Raw genomic sequence first — 16,462 nt, forward strand, 5'->3', positions numbered from 1 at the left:
TGTTCGATTAAAAAAAAAACATCAATGAACCAGTGTACTTCATGACGATTAAAAAACCATCAACAGATAACAGACACTTGATATCATGTCACTCTAGCTTTCTTTGAAGCTGCAAATGTGTTTAACAAACACACTGTCACAGTGGCCAAAAAAGACAAACTATATAATAAGAGTTAAGAGCCCAACTAATGGAAACACTAATCACTGTTATGGTGAAACACATTAGAGTTAAACCTCTGTTAATTCTCAATAAAAAACTTTTGTAGATGTCTAACATAAATAAAGTCAATCTGGTTAGTAATAAGAGAAGCTGGTAAAGCTGTTTGTGGAGTAGTTTAATCCTCCTATGCTGAGATCTTGAGAGATTTCATGTCTTCTTTTATCTTCAGTTGATTTCATCTAAGGTTGTGGCTGAAGTCAGTTGTAGTTCTTGTGTTTCTGCTCTTCTATTTTTCTGTTCTCTTCTTTCCTTCAGTGATTCTGCTTGTTAACAGGCTTATTAAGGCTGAAATTACTTCATATTTAATACACACAAATTTTGTGGCTCAGATAAGGTCCAGTTCTGGTTAATTTCTTTACTCTTGGCTGACATATGGCATTGCTATGGCCTGCTTGTGGCTCAGTTCTGGCAAACAGGAGCGGTCCGCCCAAGTGCCATCATTCCACGCTACATGTGGGCCAGATCATCTTTCCATGGGTGCCAGATGTGGGCCGGATCTGGGCCGACACAATGTTGCTATCTGGGTTCCAGCGGATTCCGGAACCGTCTTCAGCTCAACCGAGCTCGCCAGTTCGCCCTGCTTCACCGGCACCCCCTGCATCGCTTCCCGGTGGGCAGCGCCCACTGTTTGCCGGCGCGTCGTCCGAGGAAGTCGATCTCAGGGCCGCGTCGGGGGAAGAGGACACGCGCTCTCTGCTAGCTTCGGGCAGTGAGGGCTGGGCGAGCTCCAAGGATCTCGCGCCTTCTGCTCAGAAGCCCAGCAGACGAGCTGACATCGAGAAGGAGCTGGGGCGAATGCTCGTGTTGGCCGCGATGAGTCTCAGCCGCGAGTGGTTTGCACCAGCGCCCCCCCTCTCATTCCCGGCTGGATGGTATTTCCCTCTCGGATGAGCGTACTTCTCAAAGCCCGCCTCTTTTCTTCCTGAGCTTCACGAAGAGGTGGCGAAGGCTTGGAATGCTCCATATTCGGCACGAACTCGTTCGTCTGTCTCACTAGCATTCTCCACACTGATGATGCTAAAAACAGGAACTACCACTCACTTCCGCCGGTGGAACAGGCGATAGCGACGCACCTTTGTCCGCCCTCTGCTGGACGGCGGCAAAAGCGGTGTTGCCATCTAAAGCCTGCTGTGTGACGCTGCGTCGGCACTACTAACGATGGCTGCTTCATCGAAGCGCAGGTGTACGAGTTCCGCTGTGGCCGAGCTCTCACCCAAGCGCGCCGCTGTTTCAGTTCCAGGAATTGTGACTGTCTCAGCGTTTTCTGCAATGCGCAAGCCTGCACAGTTGCCCGCTTGCCTGCACACAAAAGCCGTTATCACAACAGCTTCAGCAACGCAGCTCGAGACCCCCGTTCTCGCTCTACTGGCCATCGCCCTGCGCCGCGGGGACCGCGGCAGAGGATTACAGTGAGGCCGGGAGCCCCGAAGCCATCCTAGGAAAGCCATCTACGCATGCTGCATGACGCTGCGTCTGCACTACACACGATGGCTGCTTCATCGAAGCGCCGGTGTACGAGTTCCGCTGTGGCCGGGCTCTCACCTAAGCGCGCCGCTGTTTCAGTTTCCAGAGATTGTGACTGTTTCAGCGTTTTTTGCAATGCGCAAGCCTGTACGGTTGCCCGCTTGCCTGCACACGAAAACCGTTATCACGGCTACCCAGATATTTCCCGTCAAATGTGTAATTTCTGGTGTCCCGGCCACGGCCGATGGTGCTATAAATGTAGTGACGATGCCCACTGCTCAGTGCCCATCTCCACATATAAGCACAGCCCTGCACACAGGGCTCGCGCCCATAAAAGCGACTCAAGTCGATCACGCGCACTACATAGTAGACGTGCCCACTCCTCAGTGCCCGCAATCACTATGTCACACGCGTCATGTGGTTTCTGTAAAAACGAAACCCGTGCACGTTCGTCCGGCCACGGCCGATGGTGCTATAAATGTAGTGACGATGCCCACTCCTCAGTGCCCATCTCCACATGTAAGCACAGCCCTGCACACAGGGCCTGCGCCCATAATGTCGACTCAAGTCGGTCGCGCACACTGCATAGTAAACGTGCCCACCCCTCAGTGCCCACAATTACTATGTCACACGCGTCATGTGGTTTCTGTAAAAACGAAACCCGTGCATGCTCGTCCGGCCACGGCCGATGGTGCTATAAATGCAGTGACGATGCCCACTACCCAGTGCCCATCTCCACATGTAAGCACAGCCCTGCACACAGGGCTAGCGCACATAAGATCGACACAGATCGGTCTAGCGCGCCGCATAGTAAACGTGCCCACTTCCCAGTGCCCACATACACTATGTCACATGCGGCGGGGCTTCTGTAAAAACGAGGCCCGTGCACGTACATTCTGCACAGGCAGACAGCGAGTTGAAAGTGGTAAAAGTGCACACATGCAGCCCACGGTTACTCGCAGATATATCGAGTCCCACGGGACCCGCTCAGCCTCCCTCCAGTCGGTTAAGTGCCGGAACGGGGTCGAGGAAGAGTGATCTGCCCGCTGTGATCAGCGCGCTCCCCGCCTCAGATGCGCAGCACACTCGAGCGCCGCCGTTGCCCAGTCAACAGAGCGCGTTTCGCATCCAGCCCTTAGCCATTCATGCAGATGCATGGTCAGTGCTTCCAGGGGTTTCGGATTGGGTGCTAGGCATTATAAAGAGAGGCTACTCGCTACAGTTTTCTCGACGCCCACTGCGCTTTTCAGCGCGCATCGAAACTACGGTCAAAACAGAAGTAGCACACATACTTCGGGCCGAAATATCAAAACTGTTGAGCAAAGGGGCCGTAGAGCCTGTGTCTCAAAGCGAGGGGGGGCGGTACAGCAGATACTTTCTGGTGCCCAAGAGAGACGGGGGTCTCAGGCCCATACTGGATCTAAGACAGCTGAACAAGGCATTGATGAAACGCAGTTTCAAAATGCTCACGACCAGGAAGCTCCTCGCGCAGATTCGCAGAGGGGACTGGTTCATGTCAATAGATCTGAAGGGCGCGTATTTTCAAATACAGATAGCGTCAAACCACAGGCGATATTTGAGATTCGCCTTCGAGGGCCAGGCATACCAGTTTGCAGTCCTGCCATTCGGCTTGTCCGTAGCTCCTCGTACGTTTACGAGGTGCATGGATGCAGCGCTCGCTCCTCTCAGACTCAGAGGCATGCGAGTGCTGAATTATTTGGACGACTGGCTGGTTCTGGCCCGATCATGAGCGGAGCTCGTGGACCACAGAGCCGTTTTACTCGATCACCTCGAGAAGCTCGGCCTCAGTGTCAATTGGGCGAAGAGTTCGCTGAACCCCAGTCAGACGATCCTGTTTCTGGGTATAGTTCTGAACTCGTGTTCCATGACGGCGCGGCTGTCACCACAGCGCGCGATGGGCATTCAGCGTGCAGCGAGTTCTTTCCGCTGTGGCGCGACTGTGTCGCTCAAACACTGTCAAAAGATGCTGGGTCTCATGGCCTCAGCATCTCCGGTTCTGCGGCTGGGCCTGCTCCGCATGCGCCCCCTGCAGTTCTGGCTGAAGGCTCAGGTGCCGCGCAGAGTGTGGGCGTCTGGCCGGCTGCATTTCAAGGTCGATCAGAGCTGTGTTGCGGCTCTAGCACCTTGGACAGCGAACGGCTGGTACCGATCAGGTGTAAGCCTGGGGACTTCCCCGAGTGTGAAAGTGGTGTCGACGGACGCCTCCACTTCGGGATGGGGAGCGCTGCTCGAAGGCAGACCGTCCTTTGGCCTATGGTCAGAACGGGAAAAGCTCCATCATATCAACTGCCTGGAAATGCTGGCAGTGGAGAACGCGCTGACGCGCTTTTGTCCCCATATCAAGGATCACCACGTCGTAGTCCGTTAGGACAACATGTCCGTGGTGTCCTACATAAATCGCCAAGGCGGTCTCGGGTCCCGAAACCTGTGCAGGCTGACGGAACGCCTCCTGATTTGGGCTCAGCGCAACGTGCGCTCGCTGAGAGCAGTGCATGTGCCTGGACTGCAGAATCTGGGTCCAGACAGGCTGTCCAGAGGCAATGTTCCTACGGGCGAATGGTCTCTACACCCGCAAACAGTCCGGCTGTTGTGGGAGAGATCTGGCATGGCGGAGGTGGACCTCTTTGCGTCCCACGAAAACGCTCACTGCCCCGCGTTCTTTCCAAGAACGAAAGCGCGCTGTCACGGAGATGGCCGTGCTGCCCGCTTTATGCGTTCCCTCCCGTCTCCCTCCTTCCGCAGGTGATAGAACGGGTGAGAGAAACGAGATGTTCAATACTGCTTGTAGCACCTCTTTGGAAGAACCAACCATGGTTCCCAGATCTGATGCAGTTAGCAGATGTCGCCCCGTGGCCGGTACCGTTGAGGAGAGACCTCCTCTCGCAGGCCAGGGGCTCGATTTGGCACCCTCAACCGGAGTTGTGGTCCCTCTATGTATGGGCACTCAACGGTTACCCGCTGATCTCGCAGTGGGAGTGCTAAATACCATCACTCAGGCTAGAGCTCCGTCGACACGACGTCTGTATGCCTCGAAGTGGTCGGTGTTCTCCAGCTGGTGCACAGCTCGAGGTTATTCACCCCTTAGTTGTGAGGTGACGGAGGTCTTCTCCTTCCTTCAGGAGCTGTTGGATAAGGGCAGAGCCCCATCCACGCTCAAAGTTTATGTGGCTGCCATCGCGGCGTTTTCTGAAACGGCGTCCGGTCAGTCAATAGGAAGGAATGATTTAGTCATCCGGTTCCTCAGAGGAGCTAGGAGGCTGAATCCTCCCAGACCTCCGTCAGTCCCTATGTGGGACCTCGCGGCGGTTTTGGAGGCCTTGAAGGGTCCCCCTTTCAAGCCTATCCAATCGATTAGCCTTCAGCATCTGTCGTTCAAGACAGTATTCTTGTTGGCTCTCGCTTCTGTGAAGCGTGTGGGTGATTTGCACGCGCTCTCGGTGAGCCAGTCGTGCTTGGAGATTGGGCCCAATGACTCAAGAGTCATACTCAAACCTAGGCACGGTTATGTGCCGAAATCCCTCAACACACCGTTTCGGGCTCAGGTTATTGCCCTGTCTGCCCTGCTGGTGTCAGGGGAGGATGGAGACTCGAGTCTTCTTTGCCCTGTCAGGGTTTTAAGAGCTTATGTGTCTCGCTCTGCTGCCTTTCGGCAGACGGAGCAGCTATTTGTCTCGTTCGGTGGGCGTTCCAAGGGAATGGCTGTTTCGAGACAGACGCTATCCAGATGGACATCAGAGCACACTCCACAAGAGGCGTCGCCTCGTCGTGGGCGTGGTCTACTGGGATCTCCTTGCAGGATATATGTATGATGGCAGGTTGGGCCTCGCCGTCTACATTTATCAGGTTCTATAACCTGGAGGTTCCCGCCTTGCAAGCAAGGCTGCTGTCGGTATAGGCGAATCAGGGCCCTGAGGGGAATTCTGAGTTCACGAGCGCTATGCGCTGCCGACTGTTATATGGGCAGTATTGCGTAAGACCCGCATTGCCACATTGGTCAGGACTTGCCTCGGCTGTGTGATGTCATATTGCCGCATCTACGGATGCTGCTAGATATGGGACGGAGGGCTTTTTCCCTTTTCTGTCCTGGACTCTCTGTGAGAGTCCTGGGCGTTGCTTCAGGTTTATTGGTGTGTGATCCCTGCGCGCACGGCGTTTTACATTGGGTTCCCGTAGCGTCTTAGCTAAGACGCAGTACGAGAGAGCTCTCGTAAGAGAACGTACTCGGTTACTAAACGTAACCTTGGTTCTCTCTAGAAGAGCGAACGAGTACTGCATTCTCTGCCGTGCGCACGATTCACTCTGGTTCGCTTCGGCGATGAAATAAATCAGGTGAGTCAGCCTTTTCGAGCTCCTTTTATAGGTTGGGCCACACCCGTTTCGGCGGGAAGTGGCAAGAAGGGCGCGAAGCGCCCTTATTGGTCTGATGTTGCATCAGCCCGCGCTCGATAGGCTGTGCAGTTGCCGCAGAACAAGCCAATGAGCGAACGAGCCGTCTCGCCTATGGCTGTGTACTGCTGCACATGAGCTTTACAAAAATACAAAATTAAGGATAATTTTTTGCTTCAGTATTTCGTGAAAAGAGACTTTTCCCCGTAGCGTCTTAGCTAAGACGCAGTACTCGTTCGCTCTTCTAGAGAGAACCGAGGTTACGTTTAGTAACCGAGTACGTTTTTGGAATCAGCTTCCAGAAGAGATCAGATGTGCTAAAACACTAGTCACATTTAAATCTAGACTCAAAACCAACCTGTTTAGCTGTGCATTTATTGAATGAGCACTGTGCAATGTCCGAACTGATTGCACTATATTTTCACAGTTTTTCTTATATTTTTTTTTTTATGTAAAATCATTTTCTAACTGTTTTTAAATGTTTTATGACCATATCAGCCCGGTTCTGTCAACACAGCACTGGCCCCCTATTAAACAGTTTATAGATTGTAAAATCCTACTAATTACTTATAAAGCACTGAATGGTTTAGCACCTCAGTAGATGAGCAAAATCTTATTGTATTATAGCCCTCCACCTCCGCTGCACTCTCAAAACTCTGGCTATTTGATAATATCTAGAATATCCAAATCGACTGCGGGAGGCAGATCCTTTTCCTATTTAGCGCCCAAACTCTGGAATAATCTACCTAACACTGTTCAGGAGAACAGTGTTAGGTAGATTATTTATATTTTCACAGTTTTTTTTATTCTTTTTTTATGTAAAATCATTTTCTAACTGTTTTTAAATGTTTTAATCATTTTAAAAGTTTTAAAATTGGCTGTTTTATTTTTGTTATAATTTTTCTTCATGATTATTTTACTTTCTTTTATGTAAAACACTTTGAATTACCATTGTGTACGAAATGTGCTAAATAAATAAACTTGCCTTGCCTTGCCTTGAACCAATTGCCTGGTAAAAGGGTTCCCTTTTTCGCAGAGCTCCAAAGGGCCACACTCTGTTGATGTGTACTGGTCAGAGTGGTTTAATTGCAACTAAAAATCAGCTAAAACTTGTCTAAAAACACCTTTTGCAAACCAGTGGTGAATGTTTTGTTGGAAGTGTAATCTATTGAATGCACTTAACAAATCGTACAATACCATTAAATATTAAGTGTCTGTACAATATATATTTCTAACCTATACAGAGCTTGGTTTATGAGGCCAGTAAGAGACTAATAATAATCACAACTCCTTTTTGATAGTTCAAATATGTCATTGAAACGCAGACAAAATTAGTCAATTTATCCGAGATCAGGTAAAGCCCATATGGACACTAGTTCATGCCTTTATAGAAATCAACTACGCAAACCATCTGAGAGGAGGCGGTGCTTCAGAATGGAATTCCATTTGAGTTGAGATATGAAGTTAAGACTATTTTTTTTTAGGGATCATTTCTGTAGTTTTTTATTTGGAAAAGTGTTTTGAAAGTGTTTGTCTCCCAACCCACGATGATGAGCTGTAATACTCTTTTCTGAGAGCGAATTGAGGATAGAAATATGACTTTAATCACAAGTTCTGTAATTGATGAGTGTTCATATTGCTTTTGGCAATGTTGAAGAAAGGAGTATGATCTGAGTGGTTTTGAGGTGATATGATATTGGACGATTTTTGAAAGCAGTGTATTTTCTAAAGAGTGCATGTTGGATATTCAGATTTAGCTTTTTTGGGAAGATGTAGTAGAGTGTTCTGTTTGAAACATCACATTTAAAAAAAACAGGTCACGAATGGTGTTGTTCCACAATTTGAGGTTGGCCAACACACATTATGAAAGTGGTGATGAGAGAATGAACTTTTTTTTGGAATTTTGAATTGACTGACTATGTTATCAATGTCAAATGCAGAAATGTTAATTCATCAGTTCATGACCTCAAAGTTAGATTATTGTTATGCTTTATTGGGTGGTTGTTCTACATGCTTAATGATGATGTCCAGCTGGTCCAAAATGCAGCAGTAAAAGTTCTCACTAGAACCAGGATTTATGACCATATCAGCCCGGTTCTGTCAACACAGCACTGGCTCCCTATTAAACAGTGTATAGATTTTAAAATCATACTAATTACTTATAAAGCTCTGAATGGTTTAGCACCTCAGTAGATGAGCAAACTCTTATTGTATTATAGTCTTCCATGTCCGCTGCACTCTCAAAACTCTGGCTATTTGATAATACCTAGAATGTCAAAATCGACTGCGGGAGGCAGATCCTTTTCCTATTTAGCACCCAAACTCTGGAATAATCTACCTAACACTGTTCAGGAGGCAGACACACTCTGTCATTTTAAATATAGATCAAAGAACCATCTCTTTAAGATGGCTTACACATAACATACTTACACATTTCTGTCAGTCAAATCTGTTAAATTACTGTTAGGCTGCAGTAAATAGGTAGAGCGTAACTGGGAACACTTCCAATATCACACAATGTACTTGTTACATCATAAGAAGAATGGCATCTACGCTAATATTAGTCTGTTTCTTTCTTATTCCCAGGTTACCGTAGCCACCAGATCCAGTCCATATTCAGCTCAGATTGTGGATCAGCTCCTAGAGATGACCTCTACAGTCCTGAATTTCAGGGGGGACCAGGACAACTAGATGAGCCCCAGAGACAGATCACCAGTGAAGACCTTGTCTCCTAGATGGCCATTGGGGCAAGACCACGAAACCAGATGACAATCTAACTTTGCTGGAGCCTGGTTTCTCCCACAGCTTGGTCTCCATTCTGTCACCGATGGAGTTTTGGTTCCTTGCCGCTGCCGCCTCTCACTCGCTTAGTTGGGGAAACTTAATTTCCAGCTATATCATTGACTTGATTTCACAGATACTATTTAAACCGAACTGAGCTGAACGATGACATCGTGTAATTCAATGATGAACTGCCTTTAAATTGAAAACTGAATGTTTACTATTGGCCTTTTTCACTGACACACTATTTTCCTATTTTGATACTGAGAAGCTGCTTTGACCAAATCTGTACTGTTAAAAGTGCTATATACAGTACAAAGAGGTGACTTGAATGAACCAATTGCCTGGTAAAAGGGTTTGATGTTTTGCAGAGCTCCAAAGGGCCACACTCTGTTGATGTGTGCTGGTCAGAGTGGTTTAATTGCAACTAAAAATCAGCTCAAACTTGTCTAAAAACACCTTTTGCAAACCAGTGGTGAATGTTTTGTTGGAAGTGTAATCTATTGAATGCAATTAACAAATCGTACAATACCATTAAATATTAAATGTCTGTATAATATATATTTCTAACCTATACAGAGCTTGATTCATGAGGCCAATAAGAGACTATTAACTACAACTCCTTTTTGATAGTTCAAATATGTCATTGAAACGTGGACAAAATTAGTCAATTTATCCGTGATCAGGTAAAGCCCATATGTACACTGGTTCATGTGTTTTTTATGGAAATCAACTACGCAAACCTTCTGAGAGGAGGCGGTGCTTCAGAATGGAATTCCATTTGAGTGGAGTTATAAAGTAAAGACTGAATTTTCAGGAATCATTTCTATGGTTTTTGTTATTTGGAAATGTGATTTAAGAGTGTTTCTCTCCCAACTTACAATGATGAGCTGTAATACTTTTTTTCTGAGAGTGAATTGACGATGGAACAATGACTTCGATCACAAGTTCTTTCATTGATGAGTGTTCATTTTGCCTTTGGCAATGTTAAAGTGAGGAGTATGATCTGAGTGGTGTTGATGTAATGCAGTTTTGGAGTGTTTTTGAAAGTGGTTTGTGTTCACAATCTCAAAGTTAGATTATCATTGTGCTTACTGGGTGGTTGTTCTGCATGCTTGATAGCCAAAGTCAAGATGGTCCAAAATGAAGCAGCAAGAGTTCTCACTAGAACCAGGATTATGACCATATCAGCCTGGTTCTGTCAATAAAGCACAGGCTCTCTATTAAACATTGTATAGATTTTAAAATCCTACTAATTACTTATAAAGCTCTGAACGGTTTAGCACTACATTAGCAAACTCTTATTGCATTATAGTCCTCCACGTCCGTTGCACTCTCAAAACTCTGTCTATTTGATAATACCTAGAATATCAAAATCAACTGCGGGAGGCAGATCCTTTTCCAATTTAGTGTCCAAACTCTGGAATAATCGACCTAAATCTGTTCAGGACGCAGACACACTCTGTCATTTTAAATCTAGTGTACTGTTCTTCTCGCATGTGCGAATGCAATTTAACAGTCAGCCACACTCCATCCATAAAGTACAGAAGAGTCAGGATTCATCTTAGTCTTTGTCATTTTAATAAGATGCCATTGAGGTGTACATTATGAATTAGGAGTAAAACTGTAAAAACAGTAAACAAACAATAATCAGAATTATTATACAACAACCAAAGAATATGCATACAAGCAGCTCTGACTTATATCTGAAAAAAGGCTCAAATGTTATCAATGTACTCATTTTACTTAATGAGACTACCAGATAACCAAAAATAGCAGCAAATACAAATATTAACTGGTACTGCGAACTTATTTTAAAGTAGAATGAAATCAACACAATCAACACAACACATTTACACTATAGAGACTGTGTCTGTTCCCCGAACTAGAAAATACAAAAAATGTCCAAACCAAGTTGAGATTAACAATTTAATTGAGGTTCAACAAATAAAAAACAGATGCAATATGGATAAACAAATGATAAAACTTGGCTTATTGAATATCAGATCCATTTCTACGAAAACACTTTTTGTAAATAATATGATCACTGATCATAATATAGATGTACTCTGTGTACTGTCCTCAACATGGTTTAAACGTTTGACAGTCAGATAAACTCCCTTCCCTCACACGACTCTGAAGACAAGAAGTTCGTTTGCCCACAGGTTTAATGTTCTTGGGTACGGAGTGAAACTACGAATAAACAAATAAACATATTTCAATAATAACGTCCTGGAATTAACAATAATTACAGCAATACCAACATCCACATTAATATAGTATTCTGTGATACGAAGCTAAAGCACAATGTGGCTAATGCAATAGCCTGATAGAAAATTATTAATACTATCTTTACATGTAACAGTTCACATTTATATTCAAGTATTATGAACATCAATGTAAAACTATAAATACTTACAAGCGATGCTGTTGCAAGGTTAAAGATTACCGATATATATGGCGATTAAAGAGAGCCATCTTTAGCTGCTGCATGGAGCACTCACTAGCTACTGATTCCGGAAAATTACAGAATTAAAGTAACGTCAAACTTGCCACTAGGTGGAGCTCTAAACCATAAATAAAGTGAATAGGAATATTAAAGCCATGAATGACATTAAAGAATTTCAGACATCAAACAATTAAATCTTTTATCAAATTAAACTAAATATGAAATATTTTGTTGAAAATATGAAAACATTGTTCCAGCACACTCCCCGTCTGGCATGGAACACGGCACTAACCAAAAGTCATTTGGATTAACCTAATCAAGTTTCTCAGGAGCGAGGAGAAGGATTGTCTTAGTGATAGGCCGTATGAAGACCTTTGGGCCTTCCTTTTTGAAGACCTTGACTTCCATCTTACGGACTTTGTTGTCTTTACTTGGGAAGACTTGAGTAACAAGCCCCATAGGCCATTCGTTCCTTTTTTGTTGTTCATCCTTCAAGAGCACAATGCTTCCTAGTTCAAGGTCAGGCTTACTAGCGTGCCACTTTCTCTTTGGTTGCAAAAGAGTCAGGTACTGCTTTTTCCATTTATCCCAAAAAGTCTGTGCCAAGTGCTGAACCCACCCATATGAGACGCATGAGGCGGGTTAAACTGCCAGATACAGCCCTGGTCCACGAGAAATTTTGTAACAGAGGAATTGTCAACATTAGAGGAAATGTTAAGCTCCTTGCAAGCACCTACAAAATTTGTTCCTCTGTCTGAGCGGATGTGCTTCACAGGCCCTCAAATAGCAAGAAAACGCCGTAGGGCATTAATGAAGCTAGATGTATCTAAAGACTCAATAAGCTCAATATGCACAGCTCTCACACTCATGCAGGTGAATATCACTGCCCACCTCTTGCTTTGCACATGACCACCTCTGGTCCGTCGTGCCGCCACACTCCATGGGCCGAAAACATCTAGTCCCACATTCGTAAATGGAGGGTCAGTGGATACACGATCTGCTGGAAGATCCGCCATTTTTTGAGTCTGTGGTTCTCTTCTAAGTCTTCGGCATGCAACACATTCATGAATGACGCTGCAAACGCGTCTCTTTCCACCAACTATCCAATAGCCAGCAGCACGCACTGCACCCTCTGTGTAATGTCGTCCCTGGTGTTGCACTTTTTCATGATGATGTTTGACTAAAAGTGTTGCAATGTGATGTTTCCCAGGGATAATAAGGGGCTTTTTTACACCAAGCTCAATCTGTGCTTCTGTTAATCGTCCTCCTACTCTTAGCAGGCCGTCTGCATCTATGAACGGGTCTAAGGCTTTAAGCGGGCTTTTTCTCGAGAGCTTCTCCCCGGTTCCCAAGCTCTTATATTCTTGGTCATATGTCTCCTGTTGGACTGCTTTGATTATTATTTTTTCAGCACATACGAGTTCTTCAACTGTTGGAGTATTTGTACAGTAATGCCAGCCCTTGCAACCTGATGTTTCTGTTGTTGAGCCTTTATGAAATTGACAAGATATATGAAGGAGACGTGCAATAGCTTGAGTGATGGACTTCCAAGTGGAAAATCTGGAAAAGCGTTGTGCTCCAAGACTCTTACCCATCATTGAGGTCTTCAATGTGGAGACTTGAGGACGTACTTCTGCATCTGAAGAAGGATTCACAAGCTCATGCGTTTTATCTTCAGGTAGAATCTGAGGGTTGTTTATCAGAAACTTTGGTCCCTGAAGCCAACTGGTGTCTTGGAGATGAGCAGCAGTGACAGACCTTGTTGCTATGTCTGCTGAGTTTACATCTGTGCGCACATACCTCCACTGATTTGGATGTGAAGACTTGCGTATTCTGAGGACTCGATTGCTGACATACACATAGAAGCGTCGCGTCTCATTATATATGTAGCCCAGCACAACTTTACTATCCGTAAAGTAAGTAGTGTCATCCAAGGGTATGTAAATTTCTGAAGTGATGAACTCTTCCAGTTCTACTGCCAGAACCGCAGCACACAACTCGAGACGGGGCAGTGTTTGCTCAGGGCTGAGTTTTGCTTTACCCATGATGAAGCCAACATGGTTGATTCCACATGAATCTGTCAATCTAAGGTAGGCCACTGCAGCTATTGCTTTTGTTGATGCATCACAGAAGACAAATAACTCCTTTCGTGTAGCTGTAGAAGGTGATATGTTTGTGTAGCATCTTGGAATGTGGAGTTTACTTAATTCCTTAAGTGAAAGTCGCCACATGTCCCATTTTTCCTCCATTTCTTTGGGAAGAGGGGAGTCCCAGTCATGATTCTGGTTATTAAGTTCTCTCATGATTGATTTTCCCTTAATTGTAACTGGAGCAACAAAGCCAAGGGGGTCAAAGATGCTATTAATGGTTGATAAGACACCTCAACGAGTAAAAGGTTTTGCTTCAGTAGCTATCTCGAAAGTAAAGGTGTCAGACTTCAGACTCCAACTCAGTCCCAGACTGCGCTGCGTAGGAAGCATGTCAGATCCAAGATCCAAGTCTTTGAGATCACTGGCATGATCCTCAGGTGGGAAGGCCTTTAAAACCTCTTTGTTGTTTGAAGCGATCTTGTGAAGCCGTAAGTTGGAACCAGCAAGAGTGCTCTGTGTGTTTTTGAGCAGGTCCACTGCCGCCTTAACTGTAGGAAGAGACTTCAGACCATCGTCAACATAGAAGTCACGGTTCACAAAGTTCTTCACCTCAGGATCGCCATCTTTGACCGACTGCCGGAGACAATAGATGGCTACAGCCAGAGATGGACTGTTGCCAAAAACATGGACCCGCATGCGGTACTCAAGGATGTTTTCAGATGGGTCATTATTTCGGAACCTTAGGAAATTGCGGTCTTCCTCTCTCACTAAGAAACAGTAGAACATTTGTTCAATGTCCGCTGTTATGGCCACAGCTTCCTTGCGAAATCGCATTAGCACCCCAAGAAGGGTGTTGTTCAGGTCTGGTCCAGATAAAAGAACATCATTCAGCGCGACATCCTCATGACGGGCACTGGAATCAAAGATGACTCTTATTTTCCCAGGTTTTTTAGGGTGATATACCCCAAAGAGAGGCAAATACCAGCACTCTTCTCCTTCCATGAGAGGGGGAGCTTCTTCAGCATGGTTGTTACTAAAAATTTTGCTCATAAAGGTAAAGAAGTGCTGTTTCATCTCTGGATTTCTCTCTAGATTACGTCTCAGGGCTGACAACCTTTTCATGGCTTGACATCTGTTGTTAGGGAGTCTGCACCTTGGAGCTTTGAAAAGCAATGGCGCTACCCAGCTGCTTCTTTCGTCTTTTCCCAGCTCTTGCTCCATAATGTGAAGGAATGACAGGTCATTGATAGATGGGGCCACTTTGTTGTCATCACAGGTTACCTTAAACACTTCTTGACCAAACTGATCACCCTTGTGATTGTAAACAAGTTGCTCTACAGAACACATCCCATTGTAATTTCTCCAATCACTACTGTTTCTCTCTTTCACATGAAAAACATTTGGACATGGATCAAAGATGGATGGGCGTTGTTCTTTTGTGTTAGTGAAGAATGTACTCACAGTGGTAGACTTGTGAATGCCGTTCAGACAAACATTGCCAACTATCACCCATCCCAGGTCAAACTTCTGTGCATAAGGAGCATCATGAGGACCATTTACCTGTCTGCGAACCTTATGGACTCTGATAATGTCACGACCCAGAAGAATCATGATAGGAACATCTTGTTCTAACTCTGGTATGAATGGAGCTATAGGCTTCAAGTGAGAGTGATAGAGAGCAGCACTGGGTGTGGGAATCTCTGCCCTATTGTCCGGAATGTTGTTGCACTCTAGCAAACTTGGTAGGGTGAGGATTACATTTCCATCTACAGACTCGATTTGGTAGCCAGATGCTTTACGGCCGACGGTCTCTGTCACTCCAGAACAAGTTCTAAGGGTATACGGAGAAGCTGGGCCATCTTCTTTGAAGGCATCAAAGAATACAGAACGAGCTAATGACCTATTACTCTGTTCATCAAGGATCACATAGACTTTCAGTGCTTTCTCAGGCTGGCCTTTGGGATAGACTTTCACCAAGCTGATCTTTGAACATGACTTATTAATAAGGTCACCTCTGCAAACTTCAGTGCAATGCGCTTCCACTTCTGTCGGTGGCGTGGAAACTTCCTCCCCGCCATGCTGGGATGAGGAGGCTGCTTCTTGAGCTTTTGGAGCTTGGCCTGGGTGTAGTGCAGAAATGTGTCTCTCACTTCCACACTCAGAACATTTGGTTACAAATTTGCAGTTCTTAGCTGTGTGTGTTGTGGCTAAGCAATACTTGAAACAGATTCTCTTTTCTTTCAAAAATGCAAAACGTTCCTCCAAAGGTTTCTCACGGAAGGAACGACATTTTCTTAGTAAGTGAGGTCTTTTGTGAATGGGACAAAGTCTCTCTGCATCTTCAGTTTTCCATTCATCTTTATCTGTGTCAAAATGAACAGGGGAAGACACATTTATCTTGTTAACTGAGACTTCTCTTGATTTGCTTGGCTTCCAGCTAGCTTTGTCTGCTTTATGAAGTGAATCCGTTTGAGTAGTAAGATTGAACCCAGGGTCACTCCTTATTCTAGCTTGCTGACTTATGAAGTCAACCAAGACCTCAAAGGGAGGAAATGAAACACCATACCTCTCTTTGTAACCAGATCCATGTGACAGCCACTTTTCTTGTAGATTAAATGGCAACTTCTGAACTATGGGATTGATGCCCCTAGCTGTGTCCAGGTATGACAGGCCTGGAAGGTATCCATCAGCTTTAGCTGACTCTATTTCCATAAGAAGATCGCTTAATTCGTGAAGCTTTGAGTAATCTCTGCTTGAAATTCTCGGAAAATTTTCAACACGCTTGAAAAGTGCTCTTTCGATTACCTCTGGAGCACCATAACACTCTTCCAGTCTAGTCCATATTCTGTCAAGACCCTCCATTGGCTGATTAATGTGTACTGACCTCATGCGTTTAGCGTGTTCAGCTGATTCTTTTCCCAACCATTTGACTAACAAGTCCTTTTCTTCACTAGGTGTCAAGTTCAAACCACTTACGGCATTTCGAAAGGACCGCTGCCAGGCTCTGAAACTTTCTGGTTGATCATTGAACTGTATTAAACCTGTGTTAAC

The 16,462-nt window shown here is 45.3% G+C and overlaps 2 non-coding genes across 2 annotated transcripts; both read left to right on the plus strand.

Moving 5' to 3' along the window:
- Positions 1–7,552: 7,552 nt before the first annotated feature.
- Positions 7,553–7,770, plus strand: LOC132092943 (small nucleolar RNA U3). Its single transcript, XR_009422321.1, has one exon. It is a non-coding gene; the product is annotated as a small nucleolar RNA U3 (small nucleolar RNA).
- Positions 7,771–9,673: 1,903 nt separating this feature from the next.
- On the plus strand, positions 9,674–9,887 carry LOC132092946 (small nucleolar RNA U3). The gene has a single exon (XR_009422324.1). It is a non-coding gene; the product is annotated as a small nucleolar RNA U3 (small nucleolar RNA).
- Positions 9,888–16,462: the final 6,575 nt, after the last annotated feature.

The sequence above is a fragment of the Carassius carassius genome, chromosome 18, assembly GCF_963082965.1.
Source record: "Carassius carassius chromosome 18, fCarCar2.1, whole genome shotgun sequence".
Classification (NCBI taxonomy): domain Eukaryota; kingdom Metazoa; phylum Chordata; class Actinopteri; order Cypriniformes; family Cyprinidae; genus Carassius; species Carassius carassius.